Raw genomic sequence first — 12,747 nt, 5'->3', positions numbered from 1 at the left:
CTGCTACTCTCACATTCCCTGGATGAGTTCATTCCTCCCATGGCTTCAACCACCTCATGGATAGGGAGACTTCCAGATATACATCTTCAATCCAGAACTCTTTACCCTACTGCCTATTGTTCAGCTCCACTTAGATGTCCCACAGTTACCACCAAGGCAACACCTACAGAATTGAACTCAACATCTTTCTCCCAAACTTGTCTCCCCTGGGTGCCCCGTTTCAGTGAATATTACCAATCCCTCAGAAACCTGGGAGTCACCTGGACATGTCCCCTCTCTCAGGGCCATATCCAATCAGCCTATCATTCCTCTCCTTTGCATCTTTCTCACACTGACTCCTTATCGCCATTCTCTCTGTCACTGCGTTAGATCCCTCACTCTTCCTCCTGGAGATTGCTGCACCTGCCTCCTAGCTAATCCTGCTTGCCCCATTCCCATCCTATCCAATCCACTGCCACCTGTGCTTTCTAAAGCACCCATCTCATTGTGTTACTCTAATGCTTAAAATCCCACCATGCTTCTCCAGTACCCCCAGGATAAAATCCTAGTTCACTAGCCTAGCATACACAGCACACTCAGCCCACCAAAGCACAGCCCCAGCTCACTTCTCCAGCTCCAGCTCTCTCCAGTCCTCCATTTCATGCCTGCACTTGAGCCATTCTGGATTCTTTGCAGTTCCCCGAACAGGCCACCCTCCCTCTCCTCCCCATCTATGTGCACCTGCTGCTTCCTTTGCCTTGAAGGTCTGGTTCCTGTTTCCTTCCTCCGAACTCACATTCCACTCTCTCCTTCACCTGGCCCAGCTAACTCAAATTTGGATGTCAGAAGTCACTTGCTCTGGGAAAGGAAACTTTTCTTTAAGCTCCTGGTTCTCATGTCACCCTAGGTGTAACTTTGTCACCATACATGAGCTATTGTAAGCATTTTTGCTGTTCCTGTTGTCTGTTTGTCTTTTCTACCAGAGGTCTGTGATGGTTAAGGTTGTGTGTTCACTTGGCTGGGCCATAATTCTCAGTGGTTTGGCAATTATATAATGATGTAGTTTGGCAGTTATGCAATGATGTAGTTATCCTCTACTTTATGATATAATGTAATCACTTCCATGATGTGGTCTGATGTGATCAGTCAATTAGTTGTAAGGGGAGTTTCCTCAGGGGTGTAGCCTGCATGCAATATATATGGACGTTCTGGCAAAGCTTGCTGGCTTTTGCTTGCTCTGGATCCTTCATCCGGCTCATCATCATCTGACCTCCGGTTCTTGGGACTTGAGCCAGTGGCCTGCCATCTGACCTGCTGATCTTGAGTTCATCAGCAGCTATGTGAGTCAGGAGAAGCCTCTAGCCTGATGCCTGAACCATGGACTTGGGATTTGCCAGACTCCACAACTGTATGAGCCATTTCCTTGAGATAAATGTCCTCTAAATATATATATATTGTCTTAGGCTGGTTGCTGTAGAGAAGTAAAACCAGTAGTAAAGCTTGTAAATATATATATAGAGATTTATGTCAAGAAAATGGCTCACGAGATCGTAGAGGCTGGCAAGTCCCAGGTCCATGGATCAGAATAGAGGCTTCTCCTGATTCATGAAGCCACAGGGGCTAGTGAACCCAAGATTGGCAGGTCAGAGAGCAGGGCTCTTGCTCACAGGTTGCAGAGATCAATGAATCCCAAAATCAGCAGTCAAGACTGCAGGTAAGCTGCTAGTTCAAGTGCCAAGAACCAGCGGTCAGACAAACAGAAGCCAGCTGCAGGATTTACCATGAGCAAAAGCCCACGAGCCTTGCCAGAATGTCTACTTATATTCGATGCAGCCCACACACCCAAGGAAACTCCCTTTCAACTGATTGGCTATTAACAGCAGTTCCCGTCATGTTGGTGATCACATTATATCAAATCTCATCATGGAAGTGATCATAACATCATACGACTGCCAAACCCCTGAGAATCTTGGGCCAGCCAAGTTGACACACAACCTTAACCATCACGGTCAACCCCCTGTCAACTTGGCACCTGTATACATCTTCTTAAACCATACATAATCTCTGAATAAAGACAATTATAAAGTCATACTTGTACCTAACATGATACAATGAACACATATACAACCGAAAATGCGCTAGCCCTGTTTACATCTTATATTTTATGAGTGAAGAAAACAAAAATATTTGATGCACACATACAAAGCAGAAATACTCATAACAATTATAGTCCTTGTTTCTGCAACTGGTCATGTGGTTGTAACTGGTATTTAGAACTACCTTCTTCCACCACTCATTCTGTATTCTCTTTGTCCTCAGCAAGCACCTCAGCTGGTCGTGGATCTTTGCCTGGTGGGGTGACCCAAACCTTCATTCCTGAAGGGTCTGGGCCATTAGCAGTCATGTCAGAATTGCGTTGCTGTAGTAGTTTTTCATTGACTTTAATCACAGGGCATGTGTCTTAGTCATCTAGTGTTGCTATAACAGAAATACCACAAGTGGATGGCTTTAACAAAAAGAAATTCTCACAGTCTAGTAGGCTACACGTCCAAATTCAGAGTGTCAGTTCCAGTTCTCTCTCTGTCGGCTCTGGAGGAAGGTCCTTGTTATCAATCTTCCCCTAGTCAAGGAGTTTCTCAGTGCAAGGCCCCTATGTCCAAAGGACATGCTATTCTCCTGCCTCTTGTTTCTTGGTGGTATGAGGTCCCCATGTCTCTATGCTCGCTTCTCTCTCCTTTTTTTCCCACCTTTTTCTTTCCTTTTTCTATTATTGTACTTTAGACAAAGGTTTACAGAACAAACTAGCTTCTCATTAAACAATTAGTACACGTATTGTTTTCTGACATTGGTTACCAACACCATGACATGTCAACACTCTCCCTTCTCAACCTTGGGTTCCCTATTCCCAGCTTTCCTGTCCCCTTTTACCTTCTAGTCCCTGCCCCTGGGCTGGTGTGCTTCTTTAGTCTTGTTTTGTTTTATGGGCCTGTCTAATCTTCAGCTGAAGGGTGAACCTCAGAAGTGACTTCATTAATGAGCTAAAAGGTGCCTGGAGACCATACTCTCGGGGTTTCCCCAGTCTCTGTCAGACCAGTGAAGTCTGGTCTTTTTTTGTAAGTTAGAATTTTGTTCTACATTTTTCTCCAGCTCTGTCCAGGACCCTCTATTGTGATCCCTATCAGGGCAGTCAGTGGTGGTAGCCAGACACCATCTAGTTATGCTGGACTCAGTCTGGTGGAGGCTGTGGTAGTTGTGGTCCGTTAGTCCTTTGGGCTAATCTTTCCTTTGTGTCTTTGGTTTTCTTCATTCTCCCTTGCTCCCGATGGGGTGAGATCAGTGGAGTATCTTAGATGGCCGCTCACAAGCTTTTAAGACCCCGACGCTACTTATCAAAGTAGAATGTAGAACATTTTCTTTATAAACTATGTTATGCCAGTTGAGTTAGATGTTTCCCGAGACTATTCTCCCCACAGCCCTCAGCCGAGTAATTCGGTCCCTCAGGGAGTTTGGATATGTCTATGGAGCTTCCATGACCTTGCCTTGACAAGTTGTGCTGGCTTCCCCAGTATTTACCGTCTTACCCTTCACCAAAGTTACCACTTATCTATTATCTATTTAGTGTTTTTCCTTCCTCTCCCCCTTCATAACCATCAAAGATTGTTTCTTTTTGTGTGTAAACCTTTTCCTGAGTTTTTACAGTAGTAGTCTCATACAATATTTGTCCTTTTGTGATTGACTTATTTCACTCAGCATAATGCCCTCCAGTTTCATCCATGTTGGAGATGCTTTGCAGATTCATCATTGTTCTTTATTGTTTCATAGTACTCCATTGTGTGTATGTACCATAGTTTGTTTATCCATTTATCTGTTGATGGGCATCTAGGTTGTTTCCATCTTTTTGCTATTGTGAACAATGCTGCAAAGAACATGGGTGTGCATATATATGTCTATTCATGTAATGGCTCTTATTTCTCTAGGATATATTCCTAGGAGTGGGATTACTCCATCATACGGTGTTTCTATTTCTAGCTTTCTAAAGAAGCACCATATCATTTTCCAAAATGGTTGTACCATTTTACATTCCCACCAGCAGTGCACAAGAGTTCCAATCTCCCCACAGCCTCTCCAACATGTGTTATTTTCTGGTTTTTTTTTTGATTCGTGCCAGTAATGCTGGGGTGAGATGGTATCTCATTGTGGTTTTGATTTGCATTTCTCTAATGGCTAGTGATTGCAAGCATTTCCTCATGTGTCTGTTAGCCGCTTGAATGTCTTCTTTGGTGAAGTGTCTGTTCATTTCCTTTGCCCATTTTTAAAATGGATTATTTGTCTTTTTGTTGTAGAGGTGTTGGATTTTCCTGTAAATTTTAGAGATTAGAACTTTGTTGGATTTGTCACAGCCAGAATTTTTTTCCCAGTCTGTAGGTTCTCTTTTTACTCTTTTGGAGAAGTGTTTTGATGAGCTTAAGTATTTAATTTTTAGAAGATCCTGGTTATCTAGCTTATCTTCTGGAGTTTGTGTGTTGTTAGTTATGGTTTGTATCCCGTTAATGCCATGTATTGGGGCTTCTAGCATTGATCCTATTTTTTCTTCTATGATCTTTATAGTTTTTGGCTTTATATTTAGGTCTTTGATCCATTTTGAATTAGTTTTTGTGTACAGTGTGAAATATTGATTCTGTTTCATTTTTTTGCAGATGAACATCCAATTTTGCCAGCAACATTTGTTAAAAAGACTGTCTTTTCCCCCATTTGATGGATTTTGGGCCTTTGTGGAAGAACAGGTGACCTTAGGTGGATAAATTTAATCTGGGTTCTCAATTCTGTTCCACTGGTCAATGTATCTGTTGTTGTATCAGTACCAGGCTGTTTTGACTACTGTAGCTATATAGTAAGTTCTGAGGTCAGATAGTGACCTTTATTATTGTTCTTCAGCAGCGCTTTACTTATCTGGACCTCTTCCCTTTCCATATAAAGTTAATGATTAGTTTTTCCATCTCTTTAGAGAATGCTATTGGTATTTGGATCAGGATTGCATTGTATTTGTAGACTGCTTTGGGTAGAATTAACATTTTCATAATGTTGAGTCTACCTGTCCGTGAGCAAGCTATGTTTTTCCATTTATGTAGATCTCTTTTGGTTTCTTGCAGCAATGTTTTGTAGTTTTCTTTGTATAGGTCTTTTACATCCTTGGTTAGATTTATTCCTAAGTATTTTATTTTTTAGGGGCTATTATAAATGCTGTTATTTTCCTGTTCATTGTTCTCTTTATTGGTGTATAGGAATCCAACTGATTTTTGTACATTTTCTTGTATCCTGCTACCCTGCTGAATTTTTCTATTACTTCCAGTAGTTTTCTCATGGAGTCTTTTGGGTTTTCTAGGTATACTATCATATCATCCACAAACATGGACAGTTTTACTTCCTCATTGCCATTTTGGATACTCCTTCTTTCTTTTTCTTGACTCGTTGCTCTAGCTATGACTTCCAGCACAATGTTAAATAGGAGTGGTGATAAAGGGCATCCTTGTTTTATTCCTGTTCTCAAGGGGAATGTTTTCAGCCTCTCTCCATTAAGAATGATCTTGGCTGTTGGTTTTGTATAGATGCTCTTCATTATGCTTAGGAATTTCCCTTCTATACCTATTTTATTGAGAGTTTTTATGAGGAATGGGTGTTGGACTTTGTTGAATGCCTTTTCTGCGTCTATTGAGATGATCATGTGATTCTTTTATTTATGTGGTGGATTACATTAATTGATTTTCTAATGTTGAACTATCGTTGCATACCTGGTATGAATCCCACTTGGTCATGGTGTACTATTTTTTGATCTGATGTTGAATTCTATTGGCTAGAATTTTGTTGAGAATTTTTGCATCTATATTAGTGAGAGATACTGGTCTGTAATTTTCTTTTTTTTTTTTTTGTGGTGGTTTTGGTATTAGGGTTATGCTGGCTTCACAGAATGAATTCAGAAGTATCCCTTCCTTTTCTATGTTCTGAAATAGTTTGCATAGCACTAGTGTAAGCTCTACTCTACATATTTGGTAGTATTCTCCAGTGAAGCCATCTGTGTGAGCGCTTTTTCTTTTGTTGGGAGTTTCACTTTTCTCTTTTATATCTCAAAAGAGATTGGCTCAAGACACAGTCCAATCTTGTAGATTGAGTCCTGCCTTGTTAACATAACTGCTGCTAATCCCATCTCATCAGCATCATAGAGATAGGATTTACAACACATAGGAAAATCACATCAGATGACAAAATGGTGGACAATCACACAATACTGGGAATCATGGCCTAGCCAAATTGATACACATATTTTTGAGGGACACAATTCAATCCATGACAGCATAGTAGTACTAAGAGGTGCCCTAGGGATCTCCTGCATTCCAGACATATTCTTCTTCTTCTTCTTTTTAAATTGTGCTTTAAGTTTACAGCTCAAGTTAATTTCTCACTAAAAAATTTATACACATATTGTTCTGCGACATTAGTTGCAGTCTCCACAATGTGACAGCACACTCCCCCTTTCCACCCTGGGTTCCCTGGGTTCCCAGCTCCTGTCCCTTTCTGCCTTCTCATCCTGCTTTTGTACAGGAGCTGCCCATTTGGTCTTGTATATCTCATTGAACTAAGAAGCACATTCCTCATGTGTATTATTTTTTGTTTTATAGTCCTAGCTAATCTTTGTCTGAAGAGTAGGCTTTGGGAATGTTTTCAGTTCTGGGTTAACAGTGTGTCCAGGGTGCATAGTTTCGGGGGTTCCTCCAGTCTCTGTCAGATCATTAAGTCTGGTCTTTTTATTAGAATGTGAGTTCTGTTCTACTTTTTTCTCCTGCTCTGTCCAGGACTCTCTGTTGTGTTCCCTGTCAGGGTATTCACTGGTGGTAGTCAGGCACCATCTAGTTCTCCAGGCTGGTGGAGTCTCTGGTTCATTTGGTCCTTTTAGTTCTTTGTGCTAGTATTTTCCTTGTGTCTTTGGTTTTCTTCATTCTCTTTTGCTCCAAGTGGGATGGTACCAATTGAAGTATCTTAGATGGCCACCAGCAAGCTTTAAGATCCCAGACACCACTCACAAAAGTGGGATGTAGAACATTTTCTTTGTAAACTATGTTATGCCAATTGACCTAGTTGTCCCTGAAGACATACTCTTCTTTACCTCCATTATATAATACCAATCCGATTTTTTCTTGGTAATCAGGATCAATCACACCAGTCGGTATGGTAACTCCTTTCTTTGCCTGTTGATCCAGAGGCATAAGGAGCCCAAAATGGCCAGGTGGCATTCTTAGCTTCCAATTCAGTGGAATCAGTGATGTGTCTCTAGGTGGGAGCATTCCTTCCTTTGGAACTAAGACCTCTGGACCTGCAGAGCATAAGGACGCAGGGAAATGAAGCAAAAATCTTGCAAGTGGGTCACTAGCGGTAATAGTGAGTGATGCAACTCCCATTTCCACCCCTTAATTCCTGGACCCATGAATCCTGGCTATGGGAGAAACACCACTATATATTGGACACTGGTTTAGAGTATATACAGCCTCCTGGAGAACATTGCCCCAACCCTGCAAGATATTGCCACCAAGCTGGCGCCGTAATTCTTTAGAAGGCACATTCCATCATTGTATTAAGCCAGCTGCTTCAGGATGATGGGGAACATGGTAAGACGAGTGAATTCCATGAGCATGGGCCCACTGCAACACTTCATTTGCTGTGAAGTTAGTCCCTTGTTCTGAGGCAATGCTAGGTGGGATACCATGATGGTGCATAAGGCGTTCTGTAAGTCCACGGATGGTGATTTTGGCAGAAGCGTTTCATGCAGGGAAGGCAAATCCATATCCAGAGTAAGTTTCTATTCCAGTAAGAACAAAACGCTGCCCTTTCCATGATGTAAGTGGTCCAGTGTAATCAACCTGCCACTAGGTTACTCGGTGATCACCTTAAGGAATGGTGCCATATTGCCATATCAGGAACTCAGTGTTGGTCTCTGCTGCTGGCAGACTTGGCACTCAGCAGTGGCTGTAGCCAAGTTGGCTTTGGTGAGTGGGAGTCCATGTTGCTGAGCCCATGCATAACCTCCATCCCTGCCATCATGGCCACTTTGTTCATGAGCCCATTGGGCAATGACAGGAGTGGCCAGGCAAACAGGATGACTGGTTTCCACAGAAAGCGTCATCCTCTCCACTTGATTGTTAAAATCCTCCTCTGCTGAGGTCACCCTTTGGTGAGCATTCACATGAGACACAAATATCTTCACTTCTTTGGCCAGTTCAGGGAGATCTACCCACATACCTCTTCCCCATACTTCCTTGTCTCCTATTTTCCAGTCATGTTCCCTCCAAGTCCCTGACCATCCAGACAAACCATTGACCACAGCCCATGAATCAATATACAATTGCTCATCTGGCCATTTCTCCTTCCATGCAAAGTGAACAGCCAGGTGCACTGCCCAAAGTTCTGCCCTTTGGGAGGATTTCCCATCACCACTGTCCTTCAGGGAGGTCCCTGAAAGGAGCTGTAGTGCTGCATCTGTCCACTTTTGAGTAGAGCCTGCATATCACGAAGAACCATCTATAACCAGGCATGAGTTTTCTCTTCCTCAGTTAACTGATCATAAAGAACTCCTCATGAGGCTACAGGAGCAGACTGAGAGATGGAAGGTAATGTGACAGGAGTGGAGACTATGGGCATTTGGGCCACTTCCTTATGCAACTTACTTTTGCCTTCAGGTCCTGCTTGGGACTAATCTCGTATATACCAATTCTATTTAATGATGGAGTGTTGCTGTGCATGTCCAACTTTATGGCTTTGTGAGTCAGACAACACCCAGTTCATGACGGGCAGCTCAGGCCACATGGTGACTTGATGACCTGTGGTTAAGTGTTCAGTCTCTATTAAGACCCAGTAACAAGCCAAAAGCTGTTTCTCAAATGGAGAGTAGATATCTGTAGGAGATCGCAGGGCTTTGCTCCAAAATTGTAAGAGTCTGCACTATGATTCACCTACAGCTGTCTGCCAAAAACTCCAAACAGCATCTCTATCTGCCACTGACACTTCACACACAATTGGGATCAGCCGGATCATATGGCCCAAGTGGCAAAGCTGCTTGCGTGGCAGCCTGAACCTGTTACAGAGTCTTCTCTTGTTCTGTGCCCCATTAGCACCTTTTTGAGTCCGTTGATAAATAGGCCGAAGTAACACACCCAAATGAGGACTATGTTGACTCCAAAATCCAAACAGGCCCACTAGGAGTTGTGGCTCCTTTTTAGTTGTGGGAGGGGCCAGATGCAATAACTTATCCCTCACTCTATTTATTTTTTCCACTTTTTTAAAATTGTGCTTTAGATGAAGGTTTATAGAGCAAATTAATTTCTCATTAAACAGTTAATACACATATTGTTTTATGGTATTGGTTGCCAACCCTGCGACATGTTAACACTCTCTCCTTCTTAATCTTGATTTCCCCATTTCTGTTCGTCCAGCTTTCCTATTCCCTCCTGCCTTCTTCTCCTTGCTCCTGGGCTGGTGTGCCCATTTAGTCTTGTATATGTGGTTGATATCCTTCACTTAAGAAGGAATATTTCAACATGCCCAACACCACTAGACCCCTAGAAATTTCACAGAGGTGGAAGGCACCTGAATTTTTGTCAGATTAATTTCCCACCCTCTAGCACATAAATGTTTTACCAATAAGTCCAGAGTTATTGACACTTCTTCCTTACTAGGTCCAATCAGCATAATGTCATCAATATAATGGACCAGCATGACCAGTCTCGTGGAAGGGTAAGGTGATCAAGGTCCCTGCAGACTAAATTATGACATAGGGCTGGAGAGTTGATATCGCCCTGAGGTAGGACACTGAAGGTGTATTGCTGGCCTTGCCAACTGCAGGCAAACTGCTTCTGGTGGTCCTTTGAAACAGGTATGGAGAAAAAGGCATTAGCCAGATCAATAGCTGCATACCAGGTACCAGGAGATGTATTGATTTGCTCAGGCAGTGAAAATGCATCTGGAACAGCAGCTGCAATTGGAGTTACCATCTAGTTAAGTTTAATAATCCACTGTCATTCTCCAAAATCCATCTTTTTTTTTGCACAGGTCAAACAGGTGAGTTGAATGGGGATGTGGTGGGAATCACCACCACTGCATCCTTCAAGTCCTTGGTGGCAGTAATCTCTGCAATCCCTCCAGAAGTGCAATATTGCTTTTGGTTTACTATTTCCTGGGTAGAAGCAGTTCTAATGGCTTCCACTTGGCTTTTCCTACCATAATAGCCCTTACTCCACTTGTCAGGGATCCAATGTGGGGGTTCCACCAGTTGCTGAGTACATCTATTCCAATTATGCATTCTGGAACGGGGGAAATCACTACAGGATGGGTTTGGGAATACACTGGACCTACTGTGAGATGGATCTGAGCTAAGACTTCATTAATAACCTGACCTCCATTTGCCCCTACTCTAACTGGTGGGCCACAGTGATGTTTTGGGCCTCCTGGAATTAGTGTCAGTTCAGAGCCAGTATCCTGTAATCCCCCAAAAGTCTGATTATTTCCTTTTCCCCAGTGAACAGTCACTCTTGTAAAAGGCCATAGATCCCTTTGGGGATGGCTGGGAGAAAGATTAACGGCATACATTTTTGGCAGTATAGAGGCGTCCTTTCTCAAGGGGACCCAGTCTCCCCTTCATTCAAAGGGTTATGGGTCTGTAAACTTGCTCAAGTCTGGGAATAGACTGAGGGGTCATGACTCTCTATTCTGGTGATTTGAGTTAGACTGCTGTTGACTTGAACTATAATTCTTCTGCTTATACAGATCAAGTAAATATTTAGTATATTTCCCATCTATTTCACTCCTAAGGACACCATGACTAAGTAGCCAACATCATAAGTCCATATGCTTCAGACTATTCTGATTACTGATTTGACTCCACTGTCCATTATGGCAACCACCCCCACTTTGTCTTTGTCGACCCTGACTGCTATCACTTGTCCCCTACCACCACGGGGTCCAATCAGCCCCATTGTAGAGGTGTTTTAATTCAATTAGGGCAGTTCCCACTCTCATTTCTGACTAACATAAAATAGCAATCATAACAGTCTTCAAGGATGCTGGAACTTCCTTCACAAATTTGTTCCTTACCGTTGTGGTAAAATATGTGTCCTGTAGGGACTCCATGTGTGGGTCTGTGGGTCTAACCTGATAAATCCACTCTAAAATGCCAATTTCCCTAATCCTTGGACACCTTCTTCTACAGTATACTAAGGCAGGTCTGGTACTTCAACTTGATGTAGTGTAGGCCACGTGTAATTCATGCTCCAGCAACTCAACCAAATAAACTATTAGATCCTTTCCTAACCTCTCGAGTTGAAACACTGAATGAAGAATCTGTGCTTAGTGGGCCCGTATGAATAAACTCAGACTGATCCTTCTTTATGTTCCTTGCACCATTTTCCCACACCCTTAATAGCCATTCCCACACATATTCCCCAGGTTTCTGTTTGTACATATTAGAAAAATAAAGCAGTTCTTTTGGAGTGTAGCATACCACCTCCTGGGTCACACTTTGTACTTCACCTTTTGGGGCTCATTGGGACTCAAGACTAGTTATAGGTCTAGAAGCAAAAATGGGTGGTGGGGATGTGTTTTGAGAACATTTGGCATTGTCTTGTAAGTTATCTGCCTGAGAGGATGCCCTAGGCAATGACTCAGACAAAGGCTCTTTTGACACAGCTGGGTTAATCTCATTAGATGGAGGTGGAAGGGCTAATGGTTTTACTGGGGAAGGTGGCTTAGCAGACAAAGATGGAGTAATGTCTTCAGACGGGAGTAAGAGGGCTGATTCTCTTGGCAGGAGCGATTCAATGGAATTTAGGGACTCAGTGTCCCCAACTCCCTGGTTATCTGCCCATATGTCCCCTTCCCAAGTTTCAGGATCCCATTTCTTCCCAATCAATGCCCTAACTTTAACTTCAGACGCCCCTCGAGCTTGGGAATTCAGTCGGCATTGTAATTCATCACTCTTACAGTAAGACTCTGGGTTTTGTTTTTGGGAATATCTGCTCTGTTACTACAAGAAATAAGTCTTTGTTTCAAGGTACAAGTGGAAATTTTGAGATCATTTATGCAGCATTTGAGCCTTGACTCTGAAGTCCTGAGCTCATCTCTTTCTTTCACCACTCTGTCTAGGGAAAGTAGGACCAACCAGCCAACTTTCTTATACTTCTCATTATGAAAAAACTGTAGAAAAGTATTAAACATGTGATTACCCAGAGCCTTGCCTTTCATCAATACCTGATTTATTGGTGGTGATATTTTGCATATTTCTATGGCCACCTCATGCCATGGATTAGCAGTGCCCTCTTTACTACTGGAATCAGAGTCATCTACATCTTTAAGACTAACCAGACTTGAGAACCAACTTAGAAAACTCATCCTTACAATTTTGTTTCTCTAGAACCACTTGCAGTCTTAGCCTGGGTTCTCTAGAGAGGTAAAACCAGTAAAGCGTATAAATATATATATAGAGAGAGAGATTTATATCAAGTCTGTGGGTCAGGATGGAGACTTCTCCTGATTAACACAGCTGCAGGGGCTGGCGAACCCAAGATCAGCAAGTCAGATAGCAGGGCTCTGGATCACAGGCTGTGAAGACCAATGAATCTCAAGATCAGCAGGCAAGACGGCAGGTAAGCTTCTAGCTCAAGTCCCAAGAACTGGAGGTCAGAGGAACAGGAGCCATCTGCAGGATCCAGAGTGAGCAAAGGCCACAGA

This window comes from Trichechus manatus, unplaced genomic scaffold, assembly GCF_000243295.1.
Source record: "Trichechus manatus latirostris isolate Lorelei unplaced genomic scaffold, TriManLat1.0 scaffold00204, whole genome shotgun sequence".
In the NCBI taxonomy this organism is placed as follows: domain Eukaryota; kingdom Metazoa; phylum Chordata; class Mammalia; order Sirenia; family Trichechidae; genus Trichechus; species Trichechus manatus.
This window is presented reverse-complemented; position numbering follows the sequence as displayed.